Source organism: Schistocerca nitens, chromosome 2, assembly GCF_023898315.1.
Source record: "Schistocerca nitens isolate TAMUIC-IGC-003100 chromosome 2, iqSchNite1.1, whole genome shotgun sequence".
NCBI lineage: Eukaryota > Metazoa > Arthropoda > Insecta > Orthoptera > Acrididae > Schistocerca > Schistocerca nitens.
This window is the reverse complement of record NC_064615.1, coordinates 96,536,999-96,555,216: the sequence shown is the minus strand read 5'-3', so window position 1 is coordinate 96,555,216 and position 18,218 is coordinate 96,536,999.

The following is an 18,218-nucleotide window of genomic DNA, read 5'->3' as shown; positions in this document are numbered from 1 at the left end:
GAAATCGGTTGGAAACTTTCCTCATGTCAGCAAGTTGTAGGTGTCGCCACCGGCGCCAAGCTTGTGTGAATGCTCTGAAAAGCTAATCATTTGCATATCACAGCATCTTCTTCCTGTCGGTTAAATTTCGCGTCTGTAGCACGTCATCTTCGTGGTGTAGCAATTTTAATGGCCAGTAGTGTAGGTGTTGCCCGCTGCAAGGTGAGAGAGCTCTGTTAATTTAGTTCTCAGATGTGCTTTTATATGAAGTGACTCTCTCCGCCGTGTCTCTTCTACGTCACATAGTATGGCTTCAGCCAACCGCTTCCTCGTTATAGGTGAATTTTTATTTTTCTTGCCGGGTCGCCGCTAGCCTTGTCAACGCTGTGTAGCCACTTACCCACAGTCTCGGCTGTGTTTATTTAAAAGATATTATATTGTTCTCTTCTGCACTGCAGCTGATCATTCTTTTGTTAACGTTAATTGGGAATTCCCATTGCCATTACTCACGTACACCGTGCACCTCCAAATTGCGTTCACTTAATTTCATTTATGCATGCCCCTGCCGTTATAAGGATAGATGTTTTCTTATTCGGTACATGAGATTATTGCAGTTGCTTCCTGTTAACAATATAGAGTTGTTTCCAGGGGATTTTATTCTGTATCGTAATTATGAAGCTCATGTAAGGCCCGAAAAATGCAGATGCCTTACACACTGCCAGACTTTTCTGATCGTCTTAGGATCCCAGCAGACGGATCCTGGTCTAATGGAGTTGACATATTTCGTGCCACTACATCCTCATCAGGGCCGAACATTCTCTATATTTCCTTGTTTCATTTTATCTTGTCGTGGAGTCTTTCCCGCAAGCTTTTATTAGAATCAGATTACAACCCTAATATGTACCAATTTCATTTCTTAAGATGCTATAAGATCATGCAACAAACCCACATGGTAAGTATTTTTGATCAATTCCATTTTGAGATTCCAATCAAGAATTTGTCGAATATACAGGGTGTTTCAAAAATCACCGGTATAATTGAAACGGCAATACAAACTAAACGAGCAGCGATAGAAATACACCGTTTGTTGCAATATGCTTGGGACAACAATACATTTTCAGGCAGACAAACTTACGAAATTACAGTAGTAACAATTGTCAACAACAGATGGCGCTGCGGTCTGGGAAACTCTATAGTACGATATTTTCGACATATCCACCATGCGTAGCAATAACATGGCGTAGTCTCCGAATGAAATTACCCGAAATCTTTGACAACATGTCTGGCGGAATGGCTTCACATGCAGATGAGATGTACTGCTTCAGCTGTTCAATTGTTTCTGGATTCTGGCGGTACACCTGGTCTTTCAAGTGTCCCCACAGAAAGAAGTCACAGGGGTTCATGTCTGGCGAATAGGGAGGCCAATCCACGCCGCCTCCTGTATGTTTTGGATAGCCCAAAGCAATAACACGATCATCGAAATATTCATTCAGGAAATTAAAGACGTCGGCCGTGCGATGTGGCCGGGCACCATCTTGCATAAACCACGAGGTGTTCGCAGTGTCGTCTAAGGCAGTTTGTACCGCCACAAATTCACGAAGAATGTCCAGATAGCGTGATGCAGTAATCGTTTCGGATCTGAAAAATGGGCCAATGATTCCTTTGGAAGAAATGGCGGCCCAGACCAGTACTTTGTGAGGATGCAGGGACGATGAGACCGCAACATGGGGCTTTTTGGTTCCCCATATGCGCCAGTTCTGTTTATTGACGAAGCCGTCCAGGTAAAAATAAGCTTCGTCAGTAAACCAAATGCTGCCCACATGCATATCGCCGTCATCAATCCTGTGCACTATATCGTTAGCGAATGTCTTTCGTGCAGCAATGGTAGCGGCGCTGAGGGTTTGCCGTGTTTGAGTTTTGTATGTATAGAGGTGTAAACTCTGGCGCATGAGACGATACGTGGACGTTGGCGTCATTTGGACCGCAGCTGCAACACGGCGAACGGAAACCCGAGGCCGCTGTTGGATCACCTGCTGCACTAGCTGCGCGTTGCCCTCTGTGGTTGCCGTACGCGGTCGCCCTACCTTTCCAGCACGTTCATCCGTCACGTTCCCAGTCCGTTGAAATTTTTCAAACAGATCCTTTATTGTATCGCTTTTCGGTCCTTTGGTTACATTAAACCTCCGCTGAAAACGTCGTCTTGTTGCAACAACACTGTGTTCTAGGCGGTGGAATTCCAACACCAGAAAAATCCTCTGTTCTAAGGAATAAACCATGTTGTCTACAGCACACTTGCACGTTGTGAACAGCACACGCTTACAGCAGAAAGACGACGTACAGAATGGCGCACCCACAGACTGCGTTGTCGTCTATATCTTTCACATCACTTGCAGCGCCATCTGTTGTTTAAAATTGTAACTACTGTAATTTCGAAAGTTTGTCCGCCTGAAAATGTACTGTTGTCCCAAGAATATTGCAACAAACGGTGTATTTCTATCGCTGCTCGTTTAGTTTTTATTGCCGTTTCAAATATACCGGTCATTTTTGAAACACCCTGTATCTGGACTATACTGACATAATAGCATGATATGCTACCAAGTACACTAGAAAATAACATAGGCATGCACAAAAGCTACAATGACGAAATACTTAAATAAAAAATTCCTTTGCTATTGTCACAACAGACTCGCTCTGAAGACTTATGAACTGAGAAAACTCAAAAAATTCCTTCCCATATAAACAAGTAACGAGCACGGTGCACAAGGCAATTTACTGACAGAAAACAACATTGTGGAACCAGTCAGAGATAGATTCCTGAAGCGCAATGTGAGCACTTGACTTGCGGAGGATGTACCAGGTTGTGGATACCTAAAGAAAAACTCTGATCTTGTTGACTGTCAAGGACCCAGATGTCAAATACGATGAGAGCTATAAATATTTTGTAAAAGAAAACATTGTGGATCGTAGGATGTATCTTTATATCATTCATTTGTTGTATGATTGGCCACTTTCGACAACCATGTCATTACCATGTACCTATACATAGACAGTGCGCACTAAATCACAAGATACGTGACACATCTATTAATTAATCATCTCAGATGTGAAGTCACCTAAGACATTGTTAATATACAGTACAACTTAAGGACAAAAGCACCGTCCTCACAATTACTCAACATACAGAAAAAATACTATGTAAAAGGAAATATTGTCCGTTATAGGCCGTATCTTTACATCATTTATTTGTTGTGTGACTGGCCAGTTACGACTACCATGTCATTATCAGCACATGTACATTAACAACATGCACTATGTTGATGGGATGTGACACAAAAATTAAGTTATCAGTCCGTATGTGGAGGCACTCATGAATCACCCCATATAAACTATAAAGTGAGGACGGTGTTCCGACCTTAAGTTATATTGCACATGGATTGTTTCATATGTGGCTTCACATCTAGATTGATATTTTTAGTTTCATACTACATCGAGTCCGAAATTGTGTATGTTATTAATATACATGAGCTTGATAATGACATGGTAGACGAAATTGGCCAATCGCATAACAAATAAACGACATGAAGATACAGCCTGCAAAGGGAATTGTTTTCTTTTTCGAAATATTTGGTGGCTTCGGACATGCACATGCACTCTAAGAGAAAAAAAGAAAAGAGCTGCTGTGAAGAAAGTATCCGAATGTGAAGGAATTCACTAACAAATGATAACAGTTTAAGAAATATTCAACAACCTATTCAAGAGAAAGAGCTTTAAAACTAAGTAATTTAATAATGCATTGGTCTCCTTCGACCCTTTGGCCTTGATTGATAGAGTTTCGTATGGCTTCCTGAGGGATATCGTGCCAAATTCTGCCCAATTGGCACTTTACACAGTCAAACGCTCGAGATGGCTGGAGGGTCTTGCCCATACAAAATAATGCTCGAAACGTCCTCAGAAGTGGAGAGATTCGGCGACCTTGCTGCACAAGGAAGGGTTAGGCAAGCACAAAGTAAAGCAGCTGAAACTCTCACCCTGTTCAGGCGGACACTACGTTGCTGAAATGATTAGTCATGGTGGTTAAGAAAACGGGGAGTAGAATATCTTCGACGAATCACTGTGCTGTAAGGGTGCCGCGGGTGAAAAGTAAAGGGATCCAGCTACGAAAAGAAATGGCACCCCAGACCATCATTCCCAGATGCAGAGCTGTATGGCAGGCAACAGTCAGGTTTGTATCACAGTGCTGTGCGAATTGTCCCCAGACACGTCTTCGCTAATCAGTGGTGCTTACTTCGAAGCGAGACTGATCACCGAAGACAGTTCTACTTCTTTCAATGAAATTACAGATCGAAAACATGTCTGTGGTCGCCTTGGACTGTGGTGGGATATCATCGTGATTGTCGCCCGCCCTATGGACCGATGATCAGGAGTGACGGTCAGGTGTACCACCTCTTTTCATTGCAGGACAGCTTTGGTGGTTATTAGCGGCACCTGTAAAGGTCAGCGGTAAATCGACAATATTCTAAGCCCCGTTTCCTTCCACTTCATTGCGTGCCATCCTGGTCTTACATTTTAGCAATATAATGCCCGCCCGCATACGGCGAGAGTTTCTACTGCTTGTTTTCGTGCTTGCCAAACCATACCCTGGGCAGAAAGGTCACCGAATTTATTCGCGACTGAGAACGTACGAGCATTGTTTGAGGGAACCTCCAACCACCTAGGGAATTTGACGCTCTAATGTGACAACTGGACAGAATTTGGCGCGACATCCCTCAGGAGGCCATCCCACACCTCTGTCAATTAGTGCCAAGCAGAAAGATTGGTTTCACAAGCGCCAGAGTTAAAACAGCATATTACTGACCTGCTTATTTTTGGAAGTTCTTTGTCTTAAATAGGTCTTCCAATTTTTCTTAGATTATAATAGTCTGTTGTCTGTGCATGTATATTATATCTACAGATTCCCATGTCATTCGCATAATTCTTTCACTCTGAGTCGTTGTCTTTTCTTTTTTTTCTTAGAATGTAAACACAATTCTTAGTATTTAGTTTTTGTTTCAGTAAGCTTCGAAACATAGTCGTCGTCTTTTCTTTTCTTCTTCGAATGTAAACACGATTCTTAGTATTCAGTTTTTGTTTCAGTAAGATTCGAAACGTAGCAGATGCTAATTCAAAGCACAGTTTCGAGATGCAAATGCACTAGTATATTAACATTTCTTGTTTTCGATTTTTCACTAATCGAGTTGATAGGTGAATGTAGGAAACTTGTTATTAAGCTATACATCTACAGATTTTTATTTTCTGTGATCTTCGATGCGAATACCAAAATATTCCCTTGCAGAGGGCTGTGACTCAACTTGTACAACTGTCTCGAAAGAAGGAGGACAAAAGAAAGAGGGTGTAAGGTTTAACGTCCCGTCGACGAGGAGGACATTAGACAGGAAGCAAAATTTAGGACTGGGGAAGAATATCGATAGAGGAGTTTGAAACGTCCCCTTAGGAAAATTATACATGACTGTGTTTAAACTGACACACAATATTTTTTCGCGACGCAATCTGACTTTCAATAATCCCTACAAAACAATGGTCCTGACTAACATTAACCTATACCTTTCACATATCACTTACAAAAATCTTCGTTACTCAAGCTACTGCAATACAGCGAGCGCCACTACTGCCAGCTAAATAAAAGATTCAAACTACTGAAGGCACTTATTACTGATAGGCATAGTTAGCAAATGAAAGATTTTGATAGCAAACAAACAATGTATTTACCTTAATAGTGTTCAAAAGTAATAATATATATAGCAGTTCATGACATCCAGTCTTACAAATTTCAAAACTCCCCCATTTCTCTCCCCACATCCACCACTGCTGGCGGCTCACCTCCAACTGCGCAACGCTACGCGCTATTAACATCCAGCTGCCCAGCCACAGACTGCACACACCACAGCCAGTGATTTTCATACAGAGCACTACGTGGCGTTACCAATATAAAAACCTAAACAGCCTACTTACATAGCCCCCATGCTCCCCACAAAACATTTTACAATATGTTTTGGGCAGTGGCCAATACAGATTTGAAAAAAATTTTTCATAATTGCAATAACATAGAAATCAAATGCACACACTTATTGATACAATGTTGGTCTAAAACTAAAATTTTCTCACAGTCCATAAAGACAGTCCTCATCATTCATCACAGTAAAATTGCAATGTTTTTCTCAAAGTCTGAACAATAAAAGAAAATGCACACGGAAGTAGTGGATTTCCATGCAGTCTTGAAGAAGCAGTGTTGTCCTTCCAACGGAAAGACAGTGCTGACTCTTGACATGCAGACAGGTAATGGGCCTCAACAGAGGAAACCCACAGCAGAGTCAGTCGAAGTTTTGAAGAATATTGGTAGGCAGGTCATCACAGAGCAGACCCACTGTAGTCCTGGTAGAGGTTAGGGTATTGGTGGGCCACCGGAGGTGCAGACCCACAGCAGTCCTTGTAGAGATAATGGTATCGGTGGGCCATCAAAGGTGCAGACACACTGCAGTCCTTGTAGAGATGGCCAGCAGCCATCTGTTGCGACTGTGCAGGTGCACAATCACCATCAAAGAGTCTTGCGGACAATATAGCAAGTCCTTAAACCACCACTTGTGCACTCACAAGGTTTTTGGAATTGTCCTTAGAACCAGCAATGCTGTTATCCAGTCCCTTGCTGAATTATTAACACATGTGCAAACACTATCAGTCTTTACTTCTCACATATTGTCCATATACTATGACCAACAGAAACGTGTGCAGTGAAATGTAACTTACAAGTTACTCAATTTGATGAACTGGTGTCAATTACAATTTTATAACATAAGAATACAATAACAAAGGTACAAAATATATCATTAAAAACATAATAATACTTATAACATTTGTAGTAATACAGGCTTTACAAAACAATAGAAATAAACATATACATCAGTGTTACAGGAATTATGACATAAGTAAATACATAAAAGATCAGAATAACTTTTGAAACATCAATTTCACACATGAGCATTAAAACAAAATAGAGTATACAATGTCTAATCATCTTTACAAGGTAGATAACAAATTAGCAGAAAAATTCTACAACATAAATCTTATTAGCTAAACACATACAGACCGGAAAAACACATAGTGAATACTTTTTTGGCCAAACCATTTTCTTATAGCTTCTCAATGCACTTATTTCCATTCATCACAACTCGTTCTCTTATATAGCCTACCCCATCTTAAGCTAACTTAAATCTACTGAGCTCAGATGCTAAACTAAGGAACGAGGTAATGCAGCAGCACAAAACAATTAACACGAAAAGCAATGACAAAAAAATGGAAATTGGCAAAGCAAGCAGCAGTAAATGTAATAACTTATATCTAAACATGACAAACCCACAAGCAGAAAAATAGTACACTAAAGACAACAATGCAGATAAGGGAAATGTATATTCTCATCTTAATATCTATGTCATTAAAGTGGTGCACCACAACTAATTCTACCATAAAAATTACCAAGTTTTTGAAAAGAAAACTATGTATGCAGTAACTGTTATTAATCCTTTCTTATTGTTCTTTCCTTTCCAAGTGCTCCTTTTTCGAAGAATGTGGATCATAAAATTATTATTTAATAGATCTGTTGACAGAAAGTGTTCACTTTATCAAATGAATTTAATTTTATTTTATATAACCAATGCTGCAACACAGCTGGAAAACAGATATCAAATGAAATAAGCAACTATGTACAAAGTATAAAAATATCATTCAATAGTCATGTGGCATTTCATAAGTTAGTAGAAATTCTCCCAATTCTCGTAGAAACACACTTGTCATAATCAGGTGTGCAGATGTAAGAATATTTCCCATCAATTCATAAGTATTTCAGTAAGCAGCACAAAGTACGCGCTCCACAATATAATCATATGTTTCCAAGTAATGAGCGAGTCGTATTTGCGATGCTTTCTACAAAGGAATGTCCACCTAATGGCTTTTTCTCCAGGCAGGTGGCACAGCTGGGCGTCCACGGCGCATTACATGAAGGTCACTTAACTTTCTTACCGAAATATTTACGACAGCAGAGACAGTCTCATATAAAAAAAAGTCATAGATCAAGAATTTGCATTACGAATGTGTAGAAACAAAATCGTATAAATATAACCGCGTCCAAAAACTTTTTGCCGGCATTGTGATATATTACGCATATACACACATTTCATAACTCTTAAAGTACGATTCTTGGTTTCCAACATCCTTTTTCACAAACCAGGGTTACTAACCACTACTCATTATTCCTTACCTTATTACACATATACATATTCGTCGACACTTCTTCAATATTTCATCATAATAAATACATATCATAATAAACATTCCTCAACAGCATAATACACATCGTCATCGTAATAATAACATCATAACACCTTAGTCAAATCTCAAAAACGTCGTAGCTTTCTGCAATAATTTCTAACCCTTAAAATATTCTCTGCTCATTTCAATAGTGTCATCTACCTCAAACGTACTTTAAAAATCATGATCCCATACCAAATACATCATTCAAAGCTCCCATAGTATCACAATGGTTCCGAAAAAATATGAACTGTTCACAAAGTACAGACAAGATACAATTTCATATGTGTGAAGTTATCCGACTGTGTAGTTACGTAAACATGTGTCACTCACGTAGTAAAAAAATGTTTGTTTCTTGTTAAATAATCAGATAGCTATGTAAGTGGGCTGTTTAGGTTTTTATATTGATAACGCCACGTAGCGCTCTGTATGAAATCACTGGCTGTGCTGTGTGCAGTCTGTGGCGGGTTTGCATTGTTGTTGGCCATTGTAGTGTTGGGCAGCTGGATGTTAATAGCGCGTAGTGTTGCGCAGTTGGAGGTGAGCCGCCAGCAGTGGTGGATGTGGGGAGAGCAATGGTAGAGTTTTGAAATTTGTGAGACTGGATGTCATGAACTGCTATATATATTATGACTTTTGAAGTTTTTGCTGTGTTTGTCTCTGATTTTGTTCCATTGTGTCTAACTGTTGCTGTGTTTGTCTCTGATTTTGTTTCATTTGTTGCATTAATTGCAATAATAATGTATTAGTGTTTAGAACCTGCTTCTCTATGCTTTTCGGCAGTGCATTTGCACCGGCAACATTCACATTCTGACAAACAGAAACTGTGTCTCGACTGATTTGAAAAAACAGTGAGGACGCAAAACTTGAATTTACTGTATTTGCAAGATTGTGTCCTGTCATTTCGGATTCCAGAGGCGAGCTGTTGCCAACCGATCGATCGATAATGCTTTCCTGTTCACTAATTGTTTCACTTCATACACCATTATTTGCAACCCGCTCCATTTCCCTATACACAATTACCAAATTACTACTTTGAACATTAGTTAATTCATTACTCGGCGGCGCTAACACACTGCTTTCGTCTTCATTGTCATTTCTCAGTTTACTTTGGAGCCTTGTATTACGTTTTTCACCCGCCATTGTCACAATACTTCACACGACAACACAGAAAATCACAATTAGAAGACCATAATAAGAAAACACATTAACATAGCATTGAAAATAATATCTCGTTAATTGCAAGCGCAGCTGCGAAATACTTGGTGCAAATCTGCATGTATGACACAACTGTTTTACTGTACAACAATGAAAGACTACAACTACAAAGGCAATTCTCTCTACAATTACGCGCTAGCAGTAAACAAAGGCTACACTAATTACACAAACTACAAGAAAAAATCTGAAGATTCCAGTGAGGTATCTTCGGCTCAGGGTCGACATATGAAACGTCCCCTTAGAAAAATTATACATAACTGTGTTGAAACTGATACACAATATATTTAGCGCAACGCAATCGGACTTTCAATAATTCCTACAAAAGAATGGCCCTGACTAACATTAAACTATACCTTTCACAAATCACTTACCTCACGAAAATCTTCGTTACTCAAGCTACTGCAATACAGCGAGCAGCACTACTGCCAGCCAAATAAAAGATTCAAACTATTGACAGCACTAACTACTGATAGGCATAGTTAGAAAATGAAAGATTTTGATAGAGAACAAACAATGTATTTACCTTAATAGTGTTCAAAAGTCATAATATATATAGCAGTTCATGACATCTACTCTCACAAATTTCAAAACTCCGCCCTTTCTCTCCCCAAATCCACCACTGCTGGCGGCTCACCTCCAACTGCGCAACGCTACGCGCTATTGACATCCAGGTGCCCAACACTACAATGGCCAACAACAATGCAAACCAGCCACAGACTGCACACAGCACAGCCAGTGTTTTTCATACAGAGCGCTACGTTGCGTTACCAATATAAAAACCTTAACAGCCTACTTACAAGTTTCATGGAAAAAAATTAAAACATCTGGATGACGTGGGTTGAGCTGTTGGTTTCAAGTACTGTATTGGTTGATTTGACTCTTACCTAGATATAGGAATACCCTTTCCAGTTTACGGGAGTTCCTGCACGCAGTGACGTTTATCCAGACGTTCGTGTTTATGACTTTTATGTGGGGACTCTTAAAGATTATTAAAACAAACGAATTATATTAACATCCTACACCGTTATTCTTCGAGTCTGCAGACACTGATCAGCCAGAATATAATGGCCACCTACCTAAGTCGCTATGCTCACATATGGCACGGATAACAGTGGCGAGGCGTAGAAGCAGTGAGGTCTTGGTTGGTCGCTGGAGGGAATTAGCACCGCATCTGCAGACTAAACTCACCGAGCACCTAATTCCAACAAATTCGGGGGGTGGGGGGAGGGGGATGATGTCTGACGCCACGTTCAATGACATCCCAGATGGTTCGATCGGGTTCAGATCTGGAGAAATGGGTAGCCAGCACATCAACTGGAACTCGCCACTGTGTTCCTCGAAGCACCCAGTCCCACTCCCGGTCTTGTAACATGGAGCACTATCTTATTGAAAAATTCCTCTATCTTTGAGAAACATGATGGTCATGAAGGGGTGTACGATATTCCTTCGATTTTATGGTACATTGCAAGCGCTCCAGTGGAGCCATGGATGCCCACGTGAATGTTTCCCAGAGCATAGTGGAACCACCAGCTTTTCTCCATCTTGTACTACAGATGTCCAATAGCTATTCCCCTTGAAGACCACGAATTCGCACCCTCCCACTGCCATGATGAAGAAGGTATCAGGAATCATCGTGCCATGTAACGCTCTGCGACTACGGCGGCATGCAGTGCCGATGGTCATGTGGCCGTTTCAGTCGCTTTTGCCGATGTGATTTTAACAATGTCACATGCATGGCTTGTCGGATGCGGAGGCCCAGCGTTAAGAGCTTTCGGTTACACTGTATGTTTAGATTCACTTGCACTCTACCCAGCATTAAAGTCTGATGTTATTTCCGCCACAGTTCGCCGCCTGTCCAATCTGCCCAGCCTAAGACGTCTGACATCTGTAATGAAGAATTACCGCCAAACTCCATGACATCTGGACTTGGTTTCACCCTGGTTTCGCCATGTGTTGAAAACACTCACTACAGCACTCCTTGAACACCCGACAAGTGGTCCAGTTTCCGAAATGCTCGTGCCGAACCTCCGCTCCATCACAATCTGCCCTCGGTCAAACTCAGATATATCGCGCGCCTTCGCCACACTACATACGGACAGCACGTTCACTGATACTACACGTTCCATGCGTTTGTCTGACTAACAGTCATTCCTAGCCAGGTGACGCTGCTATTGCGTGGACGTGTTTATATCGATACTAGATCGGTAGTCATAATGTTCTGTCCGATCAGTGTATTTATTTCTCAACATAGTTACCATGGCGACGAATACATTACTCCCAACTAGCGACCAGTTTGTTAATACCGTCACTGTAGAATCGTTGACTTTGTTGACGGATCCACAACTTCACCTCTGCTTACACTGCTTCATCGCTTTGAAAATGGCTTACCAGAATGTGTTCTGTAAGTTTTGGAAACAGACGAAAATCGGACGCTGCCAAAACGGGACTATATGGAGGTTGATCGATGATAGTGAACCCGTGGCGAAAGATTGTTGTAGATGCATCTCCAGTCTGCAGTCTTCCACTATCATGCTTTAAGAGTTTTTACGTAAAAATCGGATGCATTGCTTGTCAGCTGTTTTAACAGAAGTCGAAACAGATATGTTATTTAATAAAAAGAAGCTGTGTATCAGAATGTGTAGCATAATTAGTAGTACTCATCAGTAGTACACGATCTAGTGGAAGTAATAATGTATTTAACTATTCCAGTTGGTGGCTACGTATCTGTGTAGTTACACCAGGCAAATTTCATTTAGTAGCATTCGAAGACATCACAAACAGTTTATGAGAAGCCTAATAAATAAGGCTCAAGAGAAAGGTAGACGACGAGGCAAGGTAAAAGCTAAACTTAGATATCTTGAAATGTATTCAAATATGTTTTCACTCGATAATTTGACACTCTCATCCAAATTAAAGGAAGTTGCTGGTAACATAATAATTTATTTTCCAAGCTATAAACATTTCCTCATGGTAGGTGTTCGTACGATGGAAAAAACGTATCACTGTGCTGAAGCATATCAAAAACAAAAACTGTCTGCTCTTTAATATTACGTTACGGTTCATTGCGAACTGACGCTAATTGAAATGTCAGTTTTCTTTTATCCCGCCATAACACAGGCCTCTATGTTGTAAAGCGTTTCAGAGTAAACAGTCCCGTAAAATCGCACCAAAAAGTAAATTAATTTCCACGCGTGCTGTAACAACTGAAAACTGTATGTAAAGGGGACGCTTTATCGTTGCTGCTATTTTTAACATAATTTTCCTCGGAATTTCGCTGCGTTATTGTCTTACTCATAGCTCGTAACCCTCAATAATATATAGAACGAAAATAAAATATTTCAAAGCAGATTGCAGAAATAATTCCGTTAAAGTTTGTGAAGAAATTTAGGGTACGCAATGCAGTCACGAAAAATATCTTGGTTGGAATGGTTATTAAAATGAGGATGGTCCTCGAAGTTGATCATCGAAAACATTCCTACATGGATCGCTTTTGTCATTTTCGTAGTTTTGTTTCCGAGTTAGTGGCTTACGTACCTTAAATAACTAACTTGCATTGTCCCTTAGTATTCAGTGCTGCGCTGATTAAGTTTAACTCTTTGTTTCTCTTAAACTACAAAAGACAGTTTAAAGGTATGTAAATTCCACCTGAGAAACTATTAAAGAATGCACAATTATGTCACCATAGGCTTTTCGTCTTATTGATATGAAACATTGTTAGTGGTGTGCAGGACAAGAAATTTACTATTTTGATTGGACCTCTATAAACAAAAACACGTCGCGACAAAAATACTGGAGAGCTATTTTTTAAAAGACATCATATTCGCCGTTGACTGTATGAAATATTTATTATTACGATTGCATTTTCGGCCTTAGGGCCATTTTGAAGTAACAATGCAAAAGTTACATTCAGTCAGAATATAAGACAATCTGACATGAGTACAAATCGTCGTCAAAATGCAGCCTTTGACAATGACATGTACTCATGTCAAATAGTCTTATATTCTAATAGAATGTAACTTTTGCAGTGTTACTTGAAAATGGCCCTAAGGCCGAAAATGCAATCGTAATAATAAATATTTCATACAGTCAACGGCGACTATGATGTCTTTTGAGAAATATTGTATGACTGTGAATCCCAACCATGAGAAGTTAAGCTATTTTTTACTTATGGCATTTCTATCTGACTTTCGCTTACATAACGAAATGCATAGTTGCACGTTTGTGATGTATTCCTTCAGCTGAAATGAAATAGTTGTGAAGGAATTCAAGAATTAAATGGAGTGTAGGTGGGGACATGTGAGAGTGTAGTGGTGACAAGGACTAATAGATGTTGTGAACACTGAATGCAAGGTAAAAGAAAGGAGGGGTGAGTTGTTAATGAGATGCAGGAAATGGGGAAGAAGCAGAGGTGGAAAAGATAGATTGATTTGTTATCATTATTATTATTATTATTATTGTTATTATTATTACGAGGGTTGGGAAGTAATGCCTCCAACTTTGTAAGTCTTCAACAGTTGACAGCATTGGTATGCAGCAGGTACTGGCTTGTTCTGTAGCCTCTTCTCTACAGCTGCAGTTGGCGGGAAGACCTTGTAACCTCCCCACAAAAATCATTCTCATTTAGTGTAACCTCAAAACAGAAAAATTCCTAAACTTCTCAACAGTAAAAAATTATAATTATGTCGTTCACATTCAGTGTAACGTCGCAACAAAAAAGTAAATTCAGTAACCTGGTAATAATACAATGTAACTGACCTCTCAATTAAATTGTCGCTCACTTATAACTTTTCAATAATTGACTTTGAATTTAACCTGGTAAATTTTGGACGTCAGCAGTGCTGCGTCATGGCCCTGAAAGGTCATTCTGAATAAAAAAAAGAAAAATTCTTACCTCAATGAAGTCGCCGGAAGACGCATATATATCTGCTCTTACAATAAATTTTTCTGGCACAGCCATGTGCAATGCTGGCCGATAGATTTGTCATTTATGAAAGGTAAAAACTGATTTTTCTTTTGCAATAATCGGGATGATCATGGATTGGAGAAATTAGTAAATTCTTTAAATTGAAATGAATGGTTGTTAAAAGTTATTTTTTTATGAGGAAGATTATTATTAGGACATCCTTAAACATTTACCTGGGACTTGAGATAACAATACTACATATGCGTGAGGCTGCTTTTTACCTTATACAATAACGCTCAGGCTCCTGCATCGCTGCACCACGACCGGCCCAGCCAACACGATACACCAGACCAGACAGCTCGCTAGCAACAACTTATTCCTTTTTTTTTTTGACACGTTCATGTTTTGTATGAGGGACGACAGGTACCATCAATAGCACAATTGTGAGCTGTATATAGAAAAGAGATAAATGTTGATGTTGTATGTGTAGAAAACTAGGGTGTATGATTTTATGTTTTTTAGAACAAAGATTCTCTTATTACCAATGTATCTAATAGATCATACATGTAATCAATGAGTATTTAAATACTTTAAGAATATCCTTTTGTCTGTAATGTTGCGAGATGCATGGAAGGGTCTGACTGATTTGGTGTCATAGCACTGAGGTGCCCACGCAGAACGCGCCTGTACCTACACAAAAACAAAGCAGGAGGACAAGCTGATGTCGCCATGGGAGAGGCGACAGAGCCGCGGCGCTCCCCACTCCACTGTCGGTCGGGGTACACTCCATGCGCCCACTACAACAGGTCAACGGCCTGGGGCGCCATTCGTAAGTTGCGCCACCCTTACGGCTGGAGACAGTAGCCCACAGAGGCAACAGCCGGTGGTTTATTTCTGCTGAACGGCTCGTGCGGCGGCGCCACGGCAGAATGAACGACGCGCGACAGAGTCCGGTGGGCATTTTTTACCAGCAACTATTAACTATTACTAGACTGTGGAGCCGTAAAACAAGATGACTGCTCGTTATGTCTCCATAAGGTGGAAGGTGATGGACTGGTGTTTCCACGTTGTGAGTGGTGGAAAAGATTTTGTCTTTAGCAGACAGGACGATTGTTTTGTTTTGTCTTGACCACTGAACGGTGGGATCCATAAACTTTTGGCAGTGACCTGTTAAGTGTGCTTTGTGAATTGCATGTGCGACGCTTGGTATTCTTAAAGAGGACAGTTGTCGTTTGGTGACTAATTATTGCATGAATGCAAGAAACTAAAGTGGGACATTGACATTTACATTTGTAGTAGGAGACATTTCTTTAATTGGTGCAGGAATAAGTGCTGGTGGTTGGAACTTACAACTTTTAATTACACCATGAACTGAAAGGACAGAACCGTGGGTAACAGTAGTTGCAGGGCCATTTCTGGACGACCAGGTTCGTGTGGATGGTACTCTGAGAGTGACTATGACATTTGTGTTTAATGTGTTCAAAATGCCGATTTGAGTGACTTAAAGACTTTCGTCCGGGTAACCATGGGAGAGCTTTGACACCGAGACAGTGTTTCTAGGAAAACTATCATCAACTTTTTTGACCCCAAGAAAATCACAGATTGAAATGATTCCGTGTGACTCGCAAGATAGGGAATAATGTATTTGTACTTGTAATTGTGTAAATTTTTTATATGTTTCATTCCTGAAGGTACAGCAAGTGTAATTGTATTTCATTAACATTTGTGTTTAGAATAGTTAGTGTTTTTTTGTTTTTTCTGGGTTACCAAGTTCACGTACCATGTTTATTAGAGTATTTGGTACAATGAAGCTTTAATTATAAGCCAGTGGCATAATACTAACATAGCGGCTCTTGTTGCATTGGTCAGTAAGGTCGTCACAGGGGACAAAAGTTTGCATTGCACAACAAATATCTGAATTAACTGATGCATTTTGATGTCGTGGACAGTAATGATCTTGTTGGTGTGTTGACTGAAGCCAATTATTTGCATTATCACAGTGGTGATATTTCACATTAAAGTGTAATGAAGGCTAGTCGAAATGCAAGTTCTTGTCGTCTAAATGTGTAACAACAGAGAAATGAGCAGTAGAGTAAGATACGAGAGCTACTGGTGGATTGAAGCACTTATTCCTAACTATTTACTGTGTGTATTGATCTTAGTTGATGGACTGACTAGCTCAGCAGCAGGTATTTGTACTGATGGACAAGGATAAGGTTAAACTCACAGTCGAGTAGTGGTGGCAATTGCTTAGGTGATGATAGATAATGAGGTATGACATGATGTCTCAGATTGAGTATATTACGTAACCAGTATGTGACTTGTGGTATATTTCATTGTTTTTTTTCTCGGTTTAATTTCTCTGTAGGTTTGATGTACATTTAAGAGTAATGGTATGGAGCCTGATATTCTACATGTAACTAGTGTACACAATTTTTTTCTTTTGTTGATTTTGTTTTGTATTTAGACATTGCCGTGAAAGATTATTACAACACAATTTATGAACGTCAGATTACTTGTTCTGCGTTTGGACAGTGAGCTACTTAAAATTTCATGAGTATAATTAGTATTTTTTTATTAGCTATAGAATTATTGAAGTTTGGATTACTCATAAAAATAACGAAGATCCCAGTAACTAAGCAAATTTTTATCTCAACATTATTTTTTTTGTATAAAGTAATGTTTTATTTGTCATGAGGATTGTTGTAAATTTGTATGTGTACGTTACTCTGGATTGTGGAGAGTACAATAATGCAACAACTGTGTCAATAATTTGGTAAAGTAACAGCATTTGGTCGTCTATTTGAGGTCACCAGGGGCTAAGGTCTCCTCCTGGTTATTATGATGACTTGCTACGTTTGTTCTAATACAGCTTTCTTTACAAAATGTTCAAAACTACCCTCGCATTGCAAGGATAGCACCGTGCCATTTTTTTCTGCATGGGTAGCCGGTGGTGAAAGGGTACAGTACCGCCCGACATTGAAAATAGGTACAACATACTTCATTATTCTTGTCAGAACAACATATTTTTTGTAAAAATAACTCAATTTCAATTAATACAGCGAAGCCGGATACCAGTGTGGGAAACAAAGACAATTTATTTATTTAATTCATCACATGTGCACTCCCACAAAAGAAATCCCTACATCCAGTTTGGTGAGATCTGTGAAATGAAAGAATGTATGGTCATCTGCTAACCGCAGATGGTGAATGGGAATATATGATCATCTTTGAGACGATCCTTTGGCCACCTTTGGTGGAACCAAAGAGATGAAACTTACCGGAGCTTTGAGCGCCTGAAATGTGGCTAAGCAATACGGTAGCATGGTGTTCCCCCACCTCGACAGAGGTGCGAGATGACCTGAAGAACGGCCGTGTTTCAGCACTCTGCCGCTGGATCTAGTGTTGGTAAGACCTGTCTTAGGCGTGCGCCGTAAGCACAAAAGAGTGGGGACATGGTATGCATGTGAAATACTTAAGAGTAGTTTAGAATAATAATTTCTCTATTTCAGGAACTTTTGTGGGAGAATTAAATGTCAGGCAGGTAATATTAAGGGGATCGTACTAATCTTCAGAAGTGACCAACGGTCACAATGAAAGCACGTGTAGCAATAAGTTGAGATACTTCCGAGTGCTTAAGTTAAGCTGAATTACTAGCGTGTGTACTATAAGTTGGAAATACTTAAGAAATGGCGTGTGCAGGACTTGAAATTAGAGACGAGTAATTCCACGTGGTGAGTACTGTGTGAGTCTCAATCTG